General features: G+C 46.0%; 1 protein-coding gene across 5 annotated transcripts in view; it reads left to right on the top strand.

Annotated features, from left to right (window-relative positions):
- Positions 1-19412, top strand: part of AUTS2 (activator of transcription and developmental regulator AUTS2) — a 1181390-nt gene that overhangs the window by 180186 nt on the left and 981792 nt on the right. The window lies entirely within an intron of this gene.

Raw genomic sequence — 19412 nt, forward strand, 5'->3', positions numbered from 1 at the left:
GGAGATTTGGTGCCTCTTCACAGTTTGACCACTTCTGTTAAGGCCCGCTGGAGTGGTGCCCGGTGACATGGCTGCCCTGTGTGGGTGCTCCGGCTGCCTCCCATCCCCAGGTCCAGGAACCCTGGCGCAGCTCGGCTCTAACCGAATGTCTTGGGCCTGGAGTTTTGGCCCCTGGCAAAGGAGGAGGGGGTGGTTAAAGAAACCTGACCTGGCCGTTTGATGCTAATTTCACAGGTGGCTGGCCACTGTGAGCCTGGCTGTTATTTATAGAGCAGTAAGTGGACATAGTTGTCCACGGAGCCTGTGAGGAAGGTTTGCATCAGGATGTTGTGGTAAAAGCATGAAAGAATCTGAGGACACATGGTCACCTGTGAGTGTCACTGATGGGGTGAAATGAGACCATTAGCGGCTTTCATGCTTTCCACCCTCACCTCAGTGCTTTTCCTGAAAATCCTTTTGAAAACAGGTAACAAATCAGACCGAAACAACCATGGACAGTCTCTCCCTTATTTTTAATTGGGTTTAATAGGGTTTTAAACAGGTTGCCTCAGACACTGATTTCAACTACCTCTAAAGAGCCATCCACAAAGCTACAAATTAAATAATAAGAATTATGTATTCTAGAGCTGAAAGGACTTCATCATTTCCCCCTACTCTCTCTCCCATTCCCCTCTTACAAATGGGGAAACTGAGACCTAGCAGGGTCACATAACCAGCCTTAAGCTCACAGTGGTGAGGCTGAGCCGGGGTCTGGGTCTTGAATCTCCCCAGTTTAGCTCTTTCTGTTTCCATCATACTAGTCCTGTAATTAAAGTACACTTTTCTTTCTTTAAATTCAAGACTTTGTTTTCATATTTTCTCAGAATTACTTAGAGTTGAAAAATGGCTCTATGATTTTTATTTCTTAAAATGAAAAATAGTATTAAAACAAATTATTTGTATAGAGAATATATTGCTGACTGCCACCAGCTTTAGGAATGACAGTGCCTCTTTGGGGGATGGGGGGGTTCCTATGTGAGTATTAGAGCAGCCACAGGAGCCGGCTTGGTCAGCTGCTCCGGCTGGAGGTGCCCCCAGGTCACACCTGCAGCCAGTGGCATCGGTGAGGCACAGCTGGGACTTGCCTTCAGCCCTGGAGAACCAGCTCTTCTCCTGCCCTGCCCTCCGTGGCCTGTTGGCAGAGGACTACAATAATTGTTTGTTTAAAGTTTTACTGGCTAATTATACTGCTCGGAACTGACAGGTGTCTCTATTAGAGCATTTCCAGTCTCTTGGAGGTGCTTTGCCATATCACTTGTCATCTAACCTCAGTGTAGACTGCAATGGTTGGGTTTTGTTTGTTTGTTTGTTTTGCTCCTTCACTTCCCACTTGTTTCAAAGGCCACACACCAAGCTCTGGAGAGGGAGCTGCCTGTGGCCTGAGAATTGGCTGCGGCACTGTGGCCAGCCATGTGCGCGGGCTGGAACAAGTGCCTTGGGGTCAGTCAGTCTCAGGTTACCAAGCCCTGGCGTGAAGGCCTGCACTCTGTCTTGGACATGAACGTGGGCTTTCTAACAGAAACACTTGTTATTTCCGTGTCTGTAGGTGGAGGCAGGGGATTCACTGGGAATAACCCAGGGAGCTTGTTAAAAATACCAGCTCCTGGATACTCTCTGTGGGTCAAGTACAGTAGATCTGAAATGGGGACCAGATTTTAGAATCTTGTATTTCTTTACTGGTAGAGTCTCTCCCAGTCCTGGTGGGCTTGCATGGTCCCTACCAGAGGAAGATGATTTTCAGGCCCTAGGGAATTTATTCGTAGCTACAGTCAATTCTCAGTTATTTGTCTTGTTTTCAAACTCAGACACCTTTCTCCCAGTGGATTCTCAGGCTATATTCCTGGGCTCCCTGGTGGGCATGCACCCAGGGACTGAAAGATAATTTCCCTCTTTATTTTTAGGGAAAGCTAATCAGGGAGGGAAATCTGCCATTAAAAAAACGAAGAAGAGTTTGCGCCTTGTGTTACAGCCAAGTCTAATCAATAATCAAGTCTTTGAGAGCATCCTCCGCTGGGAGTTAACAGTGTGTTATGGTGCCTGTCTTTGGACCGTTGATCAGGGTCAGCTGTGTTTTAGCTTTCACTCCGGGTGCCTTGCAGGAGCAATTTCCTTTTCTGAAAGGTTTTGTTGCATTACTAAGAATTATTTAAATGGACCCCGAGTATGCTTAGCTTAGGAATAAGATTCCACTTGTGTGGGTTTGTTGTGTGTGAGCATGAGCTTAACGTTGTCTGCCTGCCCCGGGCCTTACCTCCCCCCCGTATCCAAATCCACGGTCCACAGGAGGAGACACCCCCTTGCGCCCAGCCCTGCCGCGTGTGCCAGGTAATCCCTTTGACCCTCTCANATTATTTATGTGGATTGTAGTTTCTGAGAGGGATTCGTGTTTCCTTTCCTAGTGTAGAACCAGGACCAGGAATAGGAAGGAGTAGAGAAACATTATGGCCCCGTTTCAGGGAGAGCATTCTGACGGCTTTCCAAAATGCGGATAGTAAGCCTCGTGCCACAGAAGGTATTCCAGGAAGGTCTGGGTTTGGAGAAAGTGTGGGTATTCGGGAACGTCTAAGAGTATTTTCAGATTTCATCCTCTGGTGTTTTTTAAATCTGTAAGCCATGAATGCCGTGGGATGATTCCCAGCCCAAGGTCTGATGTGATTGCTTGTTGAGTAGACCTGAGAGTTAGTAGCTGGGAGTGTGTTTCCTCAGGCAGTTCTCTGGACGCCTCTTTGTGTCTCCTTCTGCCTACCCTCAGAGTTGTCTGTGTTGGTAGGATGCTTGCCACCGCTGCCTGTCCTTACGTGTAGTGTGCACAGCTTTTTCTGGCATCTCTGCTGTGCCAGATAACTGACCATTAATCCTTCCTGGGACTGAGGCAAGCACCTTCCTCAGGAGTGGGCCCCCATTCCTGCTCGTGATGAAGCCTCTTTCACCAAGGCCAGAAATAAACTGGGAGAGTGGTTGTTTAAGCATCATAATCTCCTCCCCTCACCCCTGCCTTCACTTGCCCCTCTGTGGTTAAAACAGTCCCACATGTTTGGAGGAATAACAAAGGCACAGTCTGTAAATGGAACTGTAGGGGTGCTTGTCGCCTTACTTTATTTAGCTCAGGGGCATTTCTAGGTGAACCCAGCAGTGTGGCAATACGTGAAGCCTGGTAAGGCTGCCAGCATGGGAACTTTTAATAAATGGAGGGTCGTCCTACCCGGCCCATACCACTTTCTAATTGGTCACTCAGGGGTTTCTAGTCCCAAATCCTTAAGTTTACTGGTTGTGTTTTGGTATGCGTGTGTGTGTTGGTAATAGTCACTTGTTGAAATAGTTGTGTTTGTTTCAAACTGTATTACATACCTTTCTAAAAGACGTTTGTACACTATAGTTCAGTGAAAATACTTTGGTTTGATAAAAGATGTTGCTCCCCGGTCCTGGTAGAAGCAGTTAACATGTCTTGAGCAATTCCTGTGAGGATTTTCCTTTTATGTAGACCCTAACATAACGTTTTCCTGGGAAAGCTGGGCTTTAGAATAAAGCCCTATAGGCACTACGTTAAAGCCTTTGAGGTTTGATGCGGAAGACATATTTGGATCCTTAATGATTCCCAGCAGAGTGCTTTGCATTCAATAGGAGATCAATACGTGTTAAATTTTGTTGAATATAAATTGCTTTCAAATGATTTTTATTTCTTTCTGTTAGAAAGTCGACTTTGGAGGAAACTTTCAGGGTAATTGCTTCCAAACCCCTTCTCCTAAACACTGGATGAAAGGAAGAGGATTTGGGATGCTACCGGGAGAGCTGACCAGTGTGGGGTGGAGGACATTAGCAACCCTCTGGTTTCCGGGGGCAGGTCATTCATGCCAGCACTGTTGGCCCAGGGCTCTCCCTTTCTCCAGGGAGGGGAGGGCTGTGGATGAATGATTAGCCAGGGATGGTAAGGACGCACCTCTGTGTCAGGCACAGTGCTGGCTACAGATATGCAAAGACATGAACAGAAACTACAGTCCCTGCCAGTGAGGATCTTACCATCTAGTTGGAAATGCAAGATCTAAATGCATTAAAAGTTAATTAAAAGTAAAGTAATTCTTTAGGATCCTTAGATTGTCTCATGTAGTGGTTCTCAAATGCTAGTGTGCCTCAGGTCACTCAGAAGGAGGGCTTATTAAAATACAGGTCACCGGACCCCATCCCAGCCTCTCCGGTTCATTTGGCCTGATCCTGAGACTCTGCATTTCTAACAGGTTCCCAGGTGATGCGGATGCTGGTGGTCCAGAGACCACACTTGGAAAAGTACTGGTCTGACGCAGCAATTCTTAGCCTTGGCTTTATTTTAGACTCACACCCTGGCAGGTCCCCACTCTAGGCCAGTGAAATCCAAATCTCTGTGGGTGGGACCCAGGCTTTTTTTAAAAAGCTTCCCAGGTGATTGTATGGAGTCAAGTTTGGCACTAACTGTTCTAACACATGTTGGGGATGTAGAACTTTAAGATTCAGAGACAGGAGACAGGTGATGTTACCTTGGGCTGTAGGGGTGCGGACAGACCATAGGAATTATTCAGCCTGATCTTAAAGAAGGGTAAGTGAAGAGAAAGGGACGATCTGTGTTTTTATAAAGGTATTGCTGTGGACAAGTCCAGCCTGTGTTCCAGTTGTTTCTTAGAGACAGGCTGATGAGTTTGGGAGCTAGTAGGAGTAGCGTGGATTCCCACGCAGCAAGGGGGCAGTACCGTCAGTGTGTGTATGTGTGTGTGTGNTACTGGCCATCTTTTATTGAGAGGCAGTGGTTTTGGTTTTTGTCTTTTTTGGATGGTTTTCCACATATTAGTTTGATTCATTTCAGGTGATTCTGTTCCTGGAGCCAAGCATCTCTTCAACTTTCACATTATAAGTGAAGACCTTAGAACTTTGTGTGGGTGTTGTATCACTCAGACATTTAGCAGTCTCGTGATGTTCTAGGTATGTGTGTGTGAAGAGTTCTGTATGAGAGGTTTGCTTAAGGTTGTCTCCACCTGTGATGCCGTCTTCAGCCTTGAGCTCACAGGGATTTCCAGAAAGACAGGTGGAGGAACTCCCGTGGGCACATCCCTGGCTGCCCGAGGCGTTTTGAGGTACCAGCCTGTTGGCTCCAGCATCACTGGAGTGAGTAGTTCTGTCTTGAGCCAACTGGACTGTTGAACCTGAGCTACATGTGTGTAGAGTGTCGGCTGAGTTCATAGAGTTGGAGGCAGTTGTCCTACTTCCCCAAGCCAAGCTTTGCAGAATATAAAGCTGCTGTGAATTTCAGAAAGTGTGTTTTATAACTAACGCAAGGCCCTCCAGAGACCTACAGGAGAGCAACAGAAGGCTGACATTTCCCCACCCAGGCCAGCTGCAGTCTGATTACTTTGTACAGTAACTTTCTTCCTCTTTCTTTCTTCCTCCCTGCCTCCCCTCCTCTCCCTCCTCTCCTCACTCCCTTTCTTCCTCTGAGCTCAGATGCATTTAGAAGAACTTAATGGCATCATTTAAAGTTAGAGGATAAATGTAAAACTGATCTGTTCACTAATACTAATTAGTTGTACTTAAAAAAAATGATTTTGCATAGGCAGGAATAGGTTGCTACTTGAAGGAACCAATGGCCATTTGNGAGGGTGCCGCTCATTGTTTTGTGCTTCACTTATCCCACTTGACATGGCTGAACCTGCTGTGACTTGAAGCATCACTGCTCCGGCGGCTCCCTCCTTTGCCTCATTGAGAATCTGAGATGCACGGCGTGCTTTGGAGATTAGAACACTGACTGAGAGGGAGGAATGATGTTACACGGGGGCTGTTGGCAGTTACCTTAGGAGGATCAGACCTATGGTGATGTTCTGACGGGTTTCCAGTCTGGTCCTTTAACAACAAGGCTTGTGCTGAGCTGGTCACTGGTCAGTGGAGTAGGTGCTTGTTCTCTGGTTACACAATGGTCCCCAGCTGGCAGATTTCTCACTGGGATTCAGTTTTCTTGGCCACGGCTTTTTATTGTGCTCACACAGATTTTTGCAGCATCTTTCCAGGCACTTGAGGCTTTTCCAAGCAGTGGAGGAGCAGGATGCTTTGCCTTTCTCTTCTCCACTTGGATGTGCCATGGCTATTAGGGATGGGACTTCCTGTGGAATAAAACAAGGGCAATGGGAAGGAGCATGCCTGTGGCATAAAAGCGCTGCGAGCGAGCTTGAGGCGTATCAGAGAGATTGGTCCTGAGAGTAACATTGACTGCCTTCTGATTTTGAACCATTTTTTTCCTTTGCCTGTTTCTGAGGTCTGGGATTTATCTTGAATTTAAGAAAGGACTGTTTTCCATCATTTGAGTAGGTATCACCATTCAGCGGAGAATACATGTGCAGACGGAGATCTCTCTTAAAGCCAATTTGTAGGATAAGTCATTTGAAATGATTTCTTTAGTCAGTAATGTGTTTCTACCTCAGATTCTCTGCCTGGATTTACGCATTCATCTCCTTTGCCAGGTGATTTGCTTTTATTATGCTGCTGTGACAGCCCCCTCCCACCTTTACTACCCCAGTCACTTGAGCATGTTCACCGGTGTGACTAGGTATTAAACTACCCAAAATGACATCAGGTGCCAGCCACACAAGACTGGAAGCAAGGAGAGCCTGGATTCCAGGAAAACTGTCCTACCTGGTTGGTCAGGCTATTGCAGAAAAGATTCGTGGCCCTTTAGCATTAGCTTTGGAGAGACTGTTAGATGGTTGAAGGGAGTCCTAGTGGGAAGTCAGTCCTCACCTGCCGGTTGGAAAAATCTACGATTTGGGTATGATCTTTCCTCTCAGTCCTTGGGGTAGCCAGCCAGCCAGCCAGGGAGAGCCTCTTTCCCAAGGTCCAGCTCCGTCCTTGAAGGAGAGGAGGGGACAGGTGAAGCTGTCTTCAGTTACACTGGAGCGCGTCAGGTCCGAGGGTGTAGATTTGCTTTCCCCTTTGCCTTCTGTCTTTTCCTACTGGGGGGTAGCTGCTATTTTTCCTTTGGTGGGTGAGGGGCTTCTGACCTTGGCTTAAGGGTGTCTGACCCAGGGTAGGTTGTTTCTAAAGGAGTGGCGTCAGGGAGACTCGTTTGGATTTCACCTCTCGGTTTAGGTGAGGGGAGATAAGCAGCGGGCTGGCCCAGAACAGTGCCAAGGGAAGCTGAGGAGTTGTAGAGGAAGGAAGGAGCAGCTACTAGGCGGCCGTGTGTGATGTGGGGCTGATGCCCTCGAGCAATAGCAGCTTGTCTTCCTTCCTGTGGTTCTCTCGGAACTGTGGGGGAGGCAGAGGGAGAAGGCAGGAGGCCTGTTGGGATTGAACTCTAGTGCGGAAGTCAACATCATATTCATGTAATTCACTGATCTGTTAATTCACATATGTCTCTTCTGTTCCTGCTGTGTGCCAGGCACTGTTGTAGGTGCTAGGGATACAGTGGTAAACAAATGAACAAGTAAACAAAAGGTCCTTGCCTACATGATACTTAAATTCTGTGAGTGGGTGGTAGTGATAAATGGTAAGAAAGAAAGGAAAAAAAAATACCAGGGAAGAAAACGAGATAGGGAGCTGTTACAAAGTATGTTCATGGAAGGCCCTCTTACAAATGACCATTAAATAAATAAATAATCGTTAAAGAAAATACAGAGTTTTTATTACCTAAACTATTTTTAACACTTCAGGAGTTAAAGTTATTGTGGAATGCTAGCGTGCATAGAAATCTAAACGATTCATTTTCTCTAAAGTTCTGAGGGTTTTCCAAGAACACATCTTCCCTTTATCTCTGGACTTGCAGCCTTCGTTAGCTGGGGTTAGAGTTCATCATTGCAGTTGATTTTAGTGTAGATTGTATTAAGAGCCTTAGATTTTAAGGGTGTACTTTTGTAAAATTGTTTTGTTGATTGAGAGGCTCCTTTTCACTCCAAATTGATGTTCAGCAGGGTTTGCTGTTGTTTTCAATGGTAATAAGTCACTTTTGGGAATCTGAAATATTACAATGCCCTATACCAAACTGAAATGAACGATAAATAGTAGACAGTGTTGGTTCTGCAGAGACAGTGCCCGCAGCCACAGATGGAACGCGGGGCTGCCTGACAGCCTCACCCCAGCAGTGGCTTCTCCCTTACAGGAGGGAGCGGTGTGGGGTAGTCTCTGGACTCCCTGGTAAACAGGAGTTACACCAGGCCCTGCAAGGATGGTATTGTATGAGCAGAGAACCCTCAGTTCTTATAGCCCTGCTGTGTGCTGGGTATTTTGCTATTGGATCACATCTCAGTACATTTATTCCACAAGACACCCCGTCACGGTGGTTTTTAAAGCAGCGTTTCTTAACCTATTAACAGGTGACAACCAGCATTTTAAAAAAAGTGAAATCAAATGGGTGGTATCAGAATATATCACACTTAGAGTGCATATTATTTCAAAAAACTTTTGTTTCAGATGTATGTGTGTAGCGGTGTGTGTGTGTGTGCATGCATGCGTGGGCACCAGATCCTACAGTCTTGTATTTCATTGTGTTGTGCTTTAAAAAGTTGGACTAACAGAAGCCTGTCAGATGAGGTTTGGTATCATTTTAGCGATGAGGAAACAGACATTGCCTGTAATCACAGTAACATGTGCACTCAGCTCTTTCTGGCTCTCCATCTTTGACCCAGGCCATGGCAGTTATGTTTGGCACAGGCTTCCCATCTTGGCTAATTTTCCAAGATTTTCGAGTTCACAGAGACACTGACTTGCCCCTGAACATTGTTTTAACATCAGGTGACCAGGCCCCAAGTTTGCCTGGTTTCTCAACACATCTCTAGGTGGTGTGTTTCTGGAGCAGGGAAAAGAAAGACAAGTCGAGTTACTTGTCTTTAATAACAAACAAGGAAAACCTAGCGGCCCTTTTCCTCTCACGGAAAGACAGCCTGGGTGTATCCAAGAGGAGGAACTAACTGGAAGCAGTAGCAGGCTCTCTAAAGCATTCAAGACAATTTTGAGTTGGTGAGACTCCAGTGTTGGTGTGGTGAGTGGGAAGACGTAGAACGCGGACTCTGTCAACTTGTGTCAAGTGTTTGGTTTGACTAGTCGGGCATCCTTTGGAACACACTTTGTTAACATTGATTGTAGTAACTACTGTTAGAACATTTGGTAGCGTCTCACCCACTTCCGCAGCCTCCTGGGACAGAGGTGGAATGTTCCCCACTGTTTCAGGCAGCTATTTAGGCATTAAGGGGCAGACTTTTCAGAGAGGCAGTATTTTCCCTGTCATTCCTTCCCTCTTGCCTGTGGTCACTCTTGAATGAATTCCTGATTGGTTTGGCTCACCTTTTTCTTTTTTGCACAGAAGAAATGGCTCTTGCTTGAAGATGCCGAAAAAAAGCAGTGACAACCTGCTACCCGTTCCCTGTCCTCCTTTCTGTTACCCCACCCTACCTTATCCCCAATAACAAGTTACCTGCTGGCCTCCGGCCCTATCTGAGTGTTCTGTGTGGTGAAGCTGTCTGTGGCTGACTCCACAATTGTTAATGACTTCCTCCCCTCTCTCTAAATAATTGCCTGGAAAGACAGCTGTGGGGAGACATTGCCCCCAGCTTGCAGGCTCATTAACTCCAGACATATGGAGAAGGGTGCAAAGGAAGAAGGTGGAAGTTACTTTGCCAAGAGTAACAGGTTGGGGGAAACAAAAACAGAGGCTTTAAAGGAAGGGCAGAACCACCATATTGGAGATTATACTTGGAGTTTGTGAGGTCTGGGTGGGCTACAGTGTAATGAAACTTCACACATTAAGCCCCAGTACAGGAAAACAGACTAAGAAGCAATTATTCTGTTTCCGAAGTCCTTATGGCAGGGTTCCTCTGGTATTGTTTGCATATAATTTAGCCTCTAGGAAACTTGGGTTTTGTGCAACTCTTCAAGAACAGAAGCTTCCAAGTAAAGTGAGAAGTGTGAGGAACCAAGAAGAAAGACACACAGGAGAGTCCCTAAAAGTCAGCCTTCATGAACTTGACCGTTATTTGTAACTTCTGCTTTTGTCTGTTCCCGCAGCAACCTTGAAGCAAGTTTCAAAAAATATGCTTCTGTACCATGCTCCTTAAGGAAATAAAGGAATAGTTATTTAAAACTTGGATAGACAGAAGGAGAGTCAAATACAGCTAGGGAACAGACATTCTACTTAGCTGTTTAGGTCAGCTCTAATACTTCTAGTACTCAGGCTTATAAAAGACATGGGATAGAACACTTAATTTTTATTTTCCAAGGACAAGAAGCATACCAGCTTTCTCAGGATTCGCAAACTTGTTCCCAAATCCGAGTTTTTTATAAAGGAGTTTATGCAAGTCTTTATTTATTTTTTTTAAAAAAGATTTTATTGGGGAATTAGGGGAGGGGAACAGTGCTGAGGAATCGGGGGAAGGGGAACAGACAAGTTGTTATCGTTTTGTTCTTCAGTCTAGTTGTGGAGGATGTTGCTTCACTGGCCCATGTTGGTATTATCATTGCGCTCTTCCTGGGTGAGGCAGTCCATCGCCGGCCATTGGAAGGTCGCTCGCACAACTGCCGGCCAGACCCGCTGCAGCCTACGCCATCGCTGGCGACTCACGGCAGCCCAGCTCCAGGTCGAGCTGTTGTTGTTCACCATCTTAGCTGTAGAGGGCAGTGTCACCGGCCCCCATGTGGGATCTGAACCGGGGCCCTGCTGCTCAGAACTGGCGCCCCAAACCAGCTTTTAACCAATGTGCCACTCGGTCGGCCCTATGCACGTCTTTGGACAAGGAGCATCAATCAAATGAAAGTATAATGCCATCAACAAAGGTTTTCAAGAAGATGCAGAACTCTTCCTGGGGACAGCTGTTTGGTGTGTACCCTGCCGACACTTGGGGAGCAGCACTCAGCCCCCATTCACAGCTTGCGTAAGCATGTCACGGTGGCCTGTGATGCAGCCTTTACTTGAGAAAGAGAATCGGTGGGTTCTGTTCCATTAAAGTGATGGTTTCCAAACTGTGATGCATGTTAGAATTACTTGAGGCACTTTAAAAAGTACCTGTGCCCAGACTGCATCTCAGACCAGTTACATCAGAATGTGATGGTGGCTCTCAGGCACGAATATTTTGTAAAACGGATTCCAAAGGTTAGTCCAGTTTGAGAACCAGTGCATTAGATGAGCTTTACTCGATGTTCATTCCCTCAGTTGGATGTCTCAAAGGGGTCGTTAAGCCCTAGAGCGCTGTTATTTCATGGTGTTTTAATCAACACATCCATGTATTTCTATTAACATTCCCGTAGGAGCATGAAACTGATATTTAGGCTGGCACCCAGGGCCACTACACCATTCCTGGCTCGTAGGAGTGAACCAGAGCCCGAATACTCACCGAGAAGCAGCTTAGGGTCAGCCCTAGCTGACGGTGGGCGTCGGAGAACATAGGACCTTGGCTCAAGGTCAGAGCATAGATGATGTGTGTAAGGAGGCAGGCAGTAGGATCCCATGGAGTTCACAGTTCTTTTTGGCCCTGGATTGGCTTTTCTCTTGGCAGAGCGCCAGCTGTCTTTCCAGTGAGACACGGAGATGTTTACGCATTCCCTAGTTCCTTTTGGAAGTTAAGAACACCTGTCATTGTTAGATTTGGTATCTGAATTCCTGGACCCTTACAAAGTCGATATAATAGACAGTGGGTGAATATTTGTTTAAAACAGTTAATTTTTCTTTAATTTTGAACTTGGAAGAACTGAATATATCTCTGGGGGTTGAAATATCAGAGAATCATTGTTTTATATAATCTGGATTTTGTTCATTTTATGCCTTTTTGAATACACATAGAAAGTATGTGGGGGGAAGGAGTGAGAGGGAGGGAGGAAAGAGAGAGAGAGAGAGAGAGAGAGAGAGGAACTATGAATGAGAATTATCTCAAGCCGAATCGTAGTGAAAGCACATACCAGGAACCGTTCGGTAATGGTTCTGGTTAAGAACTGCTGCTTGTGTTTTCTGGCCTTGGGTAAGCCGTAACCTCTGCTCTGTCCTCAGTTTTCTCACCTGAAAAATTATAATTCCTGGCTCTTAGGATTGTTTTGTAGATTAAAAGAGACTGTTCATGAAACACTTAGAACAGTGCCTAGCACATAGCCAGTACTATTTAAGTGTCTATTAGAGCATGATATCAACTTGTCCCACTAAGAATCTTCTAGAACTCAAAGATCCAAAAGATGCTTTGTTGTATAAAGACCGTTAGTGGAGAAGCTTTCGCATCCCTAAACTACCTTTTCTTTTGTTTGCTTAGGCAGTTCACCGTTTTAACCTCGGGTCTTCATGCAGTGCTGCTGAGTCTCACGTGGGATTGCTTGTCCCTCGAGTCCCAACTGGGTTCCATCCTCACATAATAGAAGTACAGTCATTCCCTCTCTAACCTTAATTCCTGTATTTGAACTCTCCAGTTGACTTCTTGGCTCTACTCACCTGAGCCCACCTGTTTTTCCATGCTGTTGAGCAGAGACCTGCTTGGGGCTGATTATGATGGGAGGATGACCTCATAGTTTTTGATGCCATTTTCCAATTTGTATAACTAAGCCCTAAGCATGCTTTTAAAAAATAATGGCCCTGAATTGCTGCCATCATGTTATGTGCTCAGACTCCTAAATCTTTCTGTGCTCCTGACTGGAGGGATCAGCCCGAGCACAGAGCTGTGGTACAGCCCTGCCTTTGTTGCGCTTGGTGAGTGACCTCCAATAGAGCCCTGTGTCCCCTCTGAGCAACGTGGGGAGTGATTACAGTGACAACGCTTCTATTGTGTCCAGAGGTTTGGGGCTGTAATTTCATAATGAAATTGAAAAACATGAGATTAAAAACCTGAATATAGCATAGTAATTATATTTAAGTATCACAAATCATTTCCCTGTATTTAGTTAGGTGTTTGAGATATGGCCTCTCTTTGTAGAGTGTGGTCACGTCGTTTCATACGTCTGCAAAATGGAAGGCTTCTAATTTATGGCTAAAATGTGGGAATTGCTTCCTCTTAATGGGAAGGTGGCGAGAATGGTATTGAATTTGAAGGAGCTAGTTTGCTTCATTGACTAGTGTCAAGAAAGGAGGTTGTAGAACAGCTGCCAAGGTAAAGAAATGTTTGGGCCTTTTCATGGTTGAATTCCCAGATAGTTAGACATGACTACAGGCTTTCTTGTTAGAAATTAGAGGACATAGGCTGGCTGAGAAATTCTCTAGGCCTCTCACGAGCAGTGCAGTCACAGGGGTATGCGCCTTCACCTTAACCTAAGGCAGGGTTTCTGGTACAGGTGAGAGGCTTGCGTCCAGCGTGTGCCCACAGCATGAACTGGCTGTGCCTGGTTCATGCACTGATGGAGAAGTTGAGTGCGTCTGTGGGGTCCTGAGTTTGTCTGAGCCCTGGTGAGGGGAAGGGTGGGGAGGGTGTAGGCAGTGGCAGCAGGCAGGCATTCCCGGTAGGTGAGCAGTGGGGAGTTAGGCTCAGGGCTGTTCCTTCCTAGGAAGTTAGAGGGGAGGGTGGTTTAAGACTAACGATATCTCCATCTACTTGATTTCTAGGAAACATCAGGGATAAAATGATCATAGCAGGAAGTGGTGAAGGGATAATTATTATTGTCATCCATTTACTGATTTTCTGTGCCAAGCATTTTAAACTTCACAGTAGATACTGCTGTAGAGGCATGCCATCTCCCACCACCCACCCTGAACAAGTCCTGTTCACACAAGCCCTGCAGATTATCCCCTCTTCCCCAAAGCTTGCCCTCCAGCGTCTCTGAATCTACAAGGCCATGTTTCTGAAGGATCCGAACTGCTCTGGGCTACTGTTTGTTGAGAGAGTGTGGTCTGCTGTCACCAGCATGGGAGTCACCTGGGGAACTTGATGGGCCTCCACATTCCCGGGCTTCCTCCCCATTGCCTCCCCAGAGATATTCTGGTTTAGTGCGGGCTGTGGGAGAGTTCGTGGTCTAAAAATCTGCGTTTTGGACGACCGTCCCAGGGATTCTTATGTACAGTAAATTCTGCATGTCGCTGCCTTAAAGCCCTCTCTCCCAGGAGCAGGGCTGCTCCATGGATATGCTATGTTGAAATTTGCTCTGTGAGAACATGGGCCTATTGTTCATCCTCGTTTAAGCCCTTGGCATCACTATCTTGGGTGAAAGTGCCTGCTTTGGTTGGTTCCATTGCCTCTGGATGTAAGGAAGGCTGGGCTTCTTTGTGGCTTCGCCCATCCTTACGGATAGCGGACAGAGAGCAGGAAGGTCCGGATCTGGTGTTTTCACTCAGGCTGCTAAAGAAGCAAGTGGCCTTCCCCCAGCAGTAAACTGGTAACTGTCTAGGGCCCGTGGTTTTTTCTGTTTGCACTGGAAACTGACTGAAAATTCTAGAACTATTCATGTGTTTGGCAAAGTATATAAAAATAGCAATTCAGTGAAAATCATCAAACATTTATTGAGTTGCTGCTGAGGCTAAAGTGTTGTGCCAAGGGAACAGCATAGAGAAGGAAAACCATTTCCAGCCTCCATCTGAGAGACTGTATTCTAATGCTGTTCGTAGGCTGACACCACCATGCCACACTGCGCTGGAACCTGCCACATAGAGGATCTTCCAAAAAGTGCAGTCGAAACAAAGTGCTGTCGGAATGTCAGGGTGGAAAGAGTGCATTCGTTCAGGCAGAAGGCTTCTTTAGGAAAGTGATCCAGGGCAGTGGCTCTCAGTCTTGCCTCTGCTTTAGAATCAGCGGGGGAGTATTTAAATCCTGATATCCAGGTCACACCCCATAAGGGTCAGATCATGCAGTTTGGATGCAGGTACCAGTATGTTTGAAGGCACTCCACTTGATTGTGCTGTGCAGCCAGCGCTGAGAGCTGCTGATACACAAGGATAGATAGGCTGTCATTTCCATGGGGGCTAGGCCGAAAAGCAGAGGTCCTTGAAGCATGAACAAAGGCCTGGAGGCAGCACGTGAAAACTGGCTGGAGAATGCCGCCTAATGGGGTGTGATTGGAACATAGGGCTCCCGGAGTGAGTGTGGAGGGAAATTATGCTGATTAGATAGGGTTGGATTAAAATGTGCCAAGGAGCTGGGAGACATCACATTTTTGAGTGTCTTTAGACCCCTTCTCACCTCGTTAAGGTGGGGAATGAGGCCTGTAGAAATGCTTGCAGCCTAAGGCACTGGTCAGCCAGGGCGGCTCACAGGAGGCCAGCAGGAGGTCAGTTCCCTTTGCAAGGTGTCTTTCCCTATACCTTCCATCTCGGACTTGTGTCACGCTTGACTTTTCTCTTGACATTTCTCTTGACATCTGTTCTTTGGCACTTTTCTTTTGTAAAGGCAAACTGAAGGTAACCAAGGGTCAGAGTGGCAGGAAGGTATTGATGGTAGCAGAAATATGGCGATATTTCTCATCTCTCTGCTGGGCCCCTGTGAATATGATGTGGGAGAATTGCTGGATGCACTGGGGGCAGATGTTTGCACGTAAACGTGTGTGTGTGTGTTTCTGTGTTCTTGCAGCTGCATCCATTTTGTGCCTGATTCCAGTGAGGACTGGCACTCTATCTGCTTATTGCTGTTTCCAGGAAGTTAATTTGCAGGTGCTATAAATATGCACGGTTCATATACTTCATTTGTTCTTTCTCCCTTGAAGCCTCTTCTCTTTATTAGGCACTTTTCATTTGTCTGTTTGGTGCTTGTATTTATTTTTTTTAATGTCACTATTTTGATAGTAACAATAAAGGTGAAGCCACGCAGTTAGCAGGACTCTTTCTGTGCTTTGGGCAGGTACAGCTGTGCAGCTGAGGGGCAAGTCCAGGTATGAAGGCTTTATCTCTGTTACAGGTAAAAAAACTAGCAGAGTTCAGGAAATAGCTCCTTGTCTTCATTACTAGTGTGGAGACTATGCATTCGCAAACACAAACCTTCAAACAGTTCATAAAATAGTGCCACCCAGGTACTTACCCATCCATTCGTCTGTTCACCCATCGATCTGTTTCATCCATTTGTCCATCCGCCCACCTGTCCATTCCCCCAGCCGTTTGCCTGTCCCTTCAGAGAAGGATGTACAGCGCCGTAGTTGAAAGTGCTGACTCGAGCCAGTCTTCTTGAGTTCAAATTACAGCTGTCTCCTCCATTTGTTTAATGTCATTTTCTTTCTTCTTTAAAATGGAGATGATGATAGTAAAGCCTCCCAGAGTTGTGATGATTAAGTGATTAATGTATATAAAGTGCTTAGAAAAGGGCCTGGACATGGGAAGTTCTAAGTTTGTTTCTGCTGCTGCTGTTATTATTATTATGGTTGCTATTATTAATCATTGCAAAGAAAAGATATCAATAGGTGAATTTGGTCTGTTGGCTTCTAGTTTTGTGACCTTAGAATTCATGGGGAGAAAAAAGGTTTGAAGGGAAGGTTTGTCAGGATCATGGGGGGCCCTTGATTCCAGGTTTTGGACTTTGTAGGCAGTGAGAAGGCCTTCTTCTGGTTTTGGTCTTGGTAAGAGATGTCTATCAGAAAGTTCTTCTTGCAGCTTGCACAAAATAAATCGTTAGCAGAATTAGAACCATTAGGAGGCGATTTTAATGGTCCAAGGCACAATAAATCAAGGAAATGAATGAGAGCAGTGACAACAGAAATAGACACTAGCAGTTGGATACAAAAGGCTCTTTCTGTAGGTATGTAGATCCTACTTGGCTTGAGAAGGGGAAATGGGAAATTAATTTGGCACCAGAAATATTGGTGAACGAGCACTCTCCATCTCCATCTCCAGCTCTGATGAGTGGAGAGCTTGCTTTGTACCCATCGTTCTGGTTCTGGGAGGCGGAGGGGCTAGTGCCGAATGCAGAGCCTGGCTTTCCTGTCCTGTGCTTTTACATGGCTCATTACAAACAGGCCCCAATTAGCTCCTGAGGCTGCCTGCATGTCCTCCTCTCCACCTAATTACCGTGGGGCTTGGGTTCATGCACATAGCGTCTTGATTACACAATAAGTTTATGGAGCTATAAACGTTTCAGTACTGTGAGGGGACCCCTCAGACATTAACAGTCAAGGCTTCTGTGGGTGGGCTGAAAAAGTCACTGTGTGCGTGTTTTCCAGACTTGGGGGTGTGACACCTTTAGTTTTCTGTTAACATCTCCTTTGCTTCCACAAGCTGTGGACAATGCAGTGAAAAGATATAACCAACTGAAGATAGATGGGGTAACCAGACGCTGAGAACAGGGAACAGACTGCACAGTCCTGCGGTCTTTCCTAGAATCAGACATTTTTGTGGTGTGATCTGGAATAAGAGAGACATTTATGGCCAAACCTCACTAAGTTGAACAATTGTGGGGATGGTGCAGACAGATTTGCAGGGATGTCAGATAGAAATGCACTTACATTATTTTTAGTTATGGAGTGGTAACTTGAGCGAGGACTGTCAAGTATGCCTAGCAGAACTTTTGGGGGGATTTGGCCTTCATGTTTAATATTTAATCATTACTATTAAATATATTTAATTTTTTAAAGCTCTTTTTGATGGTGTGATTATGTTTCATGACCTCCTTTATGCTCTCCTGTGCCCTGATGGCAGAATCTTTATGTTTGAGATAGAGGTTTTCAGCTTACTTGAGTCCAGATTGCCCTAGAAGTTTCGAGTAACTGGGGTCCTTCTGAGTATGGAAGACGTTTAGTTTATTGGAGAACTCAGTGGAAGCACGTATGCAGAGTGCCCAGGGCAGTGGGTATTAGTTCATTTTACTCCCTCTTTCTGCTTTTGGGGGAGGAAGTGGCTAGGTTTCACCTGGGGCACTTTACAAGTTCACCCCACGCCCCCCCCCCCAAGGAATGATGGGGTCAGATGCCATAGCTGTGTGAGGAGCTGCTCTCTGGAGAGACTGGGGCCAATCCCAAATCGGACCCTGATGCTGTGCTTTGCTGGCCCACTCAGCACTCCTGGGCTGGCCTGAAGGAAGGCCAGGCTCCCTCAGCAGAGACAGGGCTCTTGCCCTTTTTTGTTCTTTTACATCCACACTAAAGTGGCTTTAGCTATGCAGCAAAGCAGGCAGGGAGACTGACCTTGCTGTCTGCAGAGTCTCCCTGAGATCAAAGGCAGAGCCTGAGCAGGGGCAGCTGGGGCCCTGTGGTGTGCACTGCCAGAAGACCTCAGCTCTTAGGGGCGCCTGGCAGCTTCACTGGTGATCACACTGTGATCGCTACTGGGCGTCCGCCTTTAGGATGCTCTGAAGTTTTCTTTTCTGCAGTATAAGGTTATGTCTTCACCAGCTCCTCAGATTTTAAAAAAAGAAATAGAGGGAGGCAAAACAAATCCCAGAACACTTTCTTTCTTTTTCTAAAAGGTTTAAACATAAATCATATTTGAGAACAATGAATGGACTTTATTTTTTATCTTCGGAAAGCTGGGCCTGTGGCATCTTGGAAAGTCTATTTTAGAGAGGAAGGAGACTGGTACATGGATGGGCTATGCTCTGGGGATTAGGAGACGTGACTTTGCCACCAACTGTCTGGGCTCCTTGGTCAGAACCACTCTCCATGTGGAACCATTTCTCCCTGTCTGCACAGTGGGGGTGGGGTGGGGGGGGGTAGGGGGCTGAAGCAATTGCAGCTCTGATGTTTTCTGATTCTCCTGATGGGCTCAATGCGTGCATGATAGGCACTTTCTAGACTGTGTCGCTCTCTTTCAAATTTGTGAGGTCCAGCATGTACCATCCATCTTTGCTGCACTCATGCTGTATCTCTTCATCAGTGTTTCGTAAAACCTGTGGTGTGTTAGAGCTGGAGGGACCTAAGAGAGTGTGTGGTGCAAGAGAGTGTGTGGTGCATCCCTGCATTCATTTTACACAGGAGGCAGATGGTAGCCAATTGACTTTCCCCAAGGTTGGGGCATAATGTCATCTTCTCACCTTACTGTTTACCTTTCCCTTCAGTGTGTTTGTAAGCAGTGTGTTGCCCTGTTACCACACTCCTTTCTGTTTCCTGTGTCTTCCTGTCTTGCATTTCTCCTGGACACTGCACTATTCAGCTGCAGTTCTTCTGGACAAAAGTGCTCCTGTGGCTTCCAGATTCTTCTATCATATGCTCCGTCTTGTAAGAAGAATTGGGTCATTGCAGTGGCAGTATGTTTACATGCTGTACTGATATAGCATTATGTATATTATAGAAATTATAGAATTTATGTCTGTAACCTTTAGAAAGAGAAAAAGGGGTGGTATGAGAAGTAACTATAACTAAAAGATAATTTTTTCCTCCCGTACCCCAGAAGATCAATTTATACCTTCACTGGAGTGTGAACTTGTTTTGGGGATTACTGATCCTAGCTAATGGTGGGTTTAGAGTTTAGACGTCAGCCTTAGCAGTTCCTGTGGTGGCACTTGTTAAAAATACTAATTCAGGAATGAGAATGTCACCTGGTGGGCCCCGGAAATCTG

The sequence above is a fragment of the Hipposideros armiger genome, unplaced genomic scaffold, assembly GCF_001890085.2.
Source record: "Hipposideros armiger isolate ML-2016 unplaced genomic scaffold, ASM189008v1 scaffold_223, whole genome shotgun sequence".
In the NCBI taxonomy this organism is placed as follows: domain Eukaryota; kingdom Metazoa; phylum Chordata; class Mammalia; order Chiroptera; family Hipposideridae; genus Hipposideros; species Hipposideros armiger.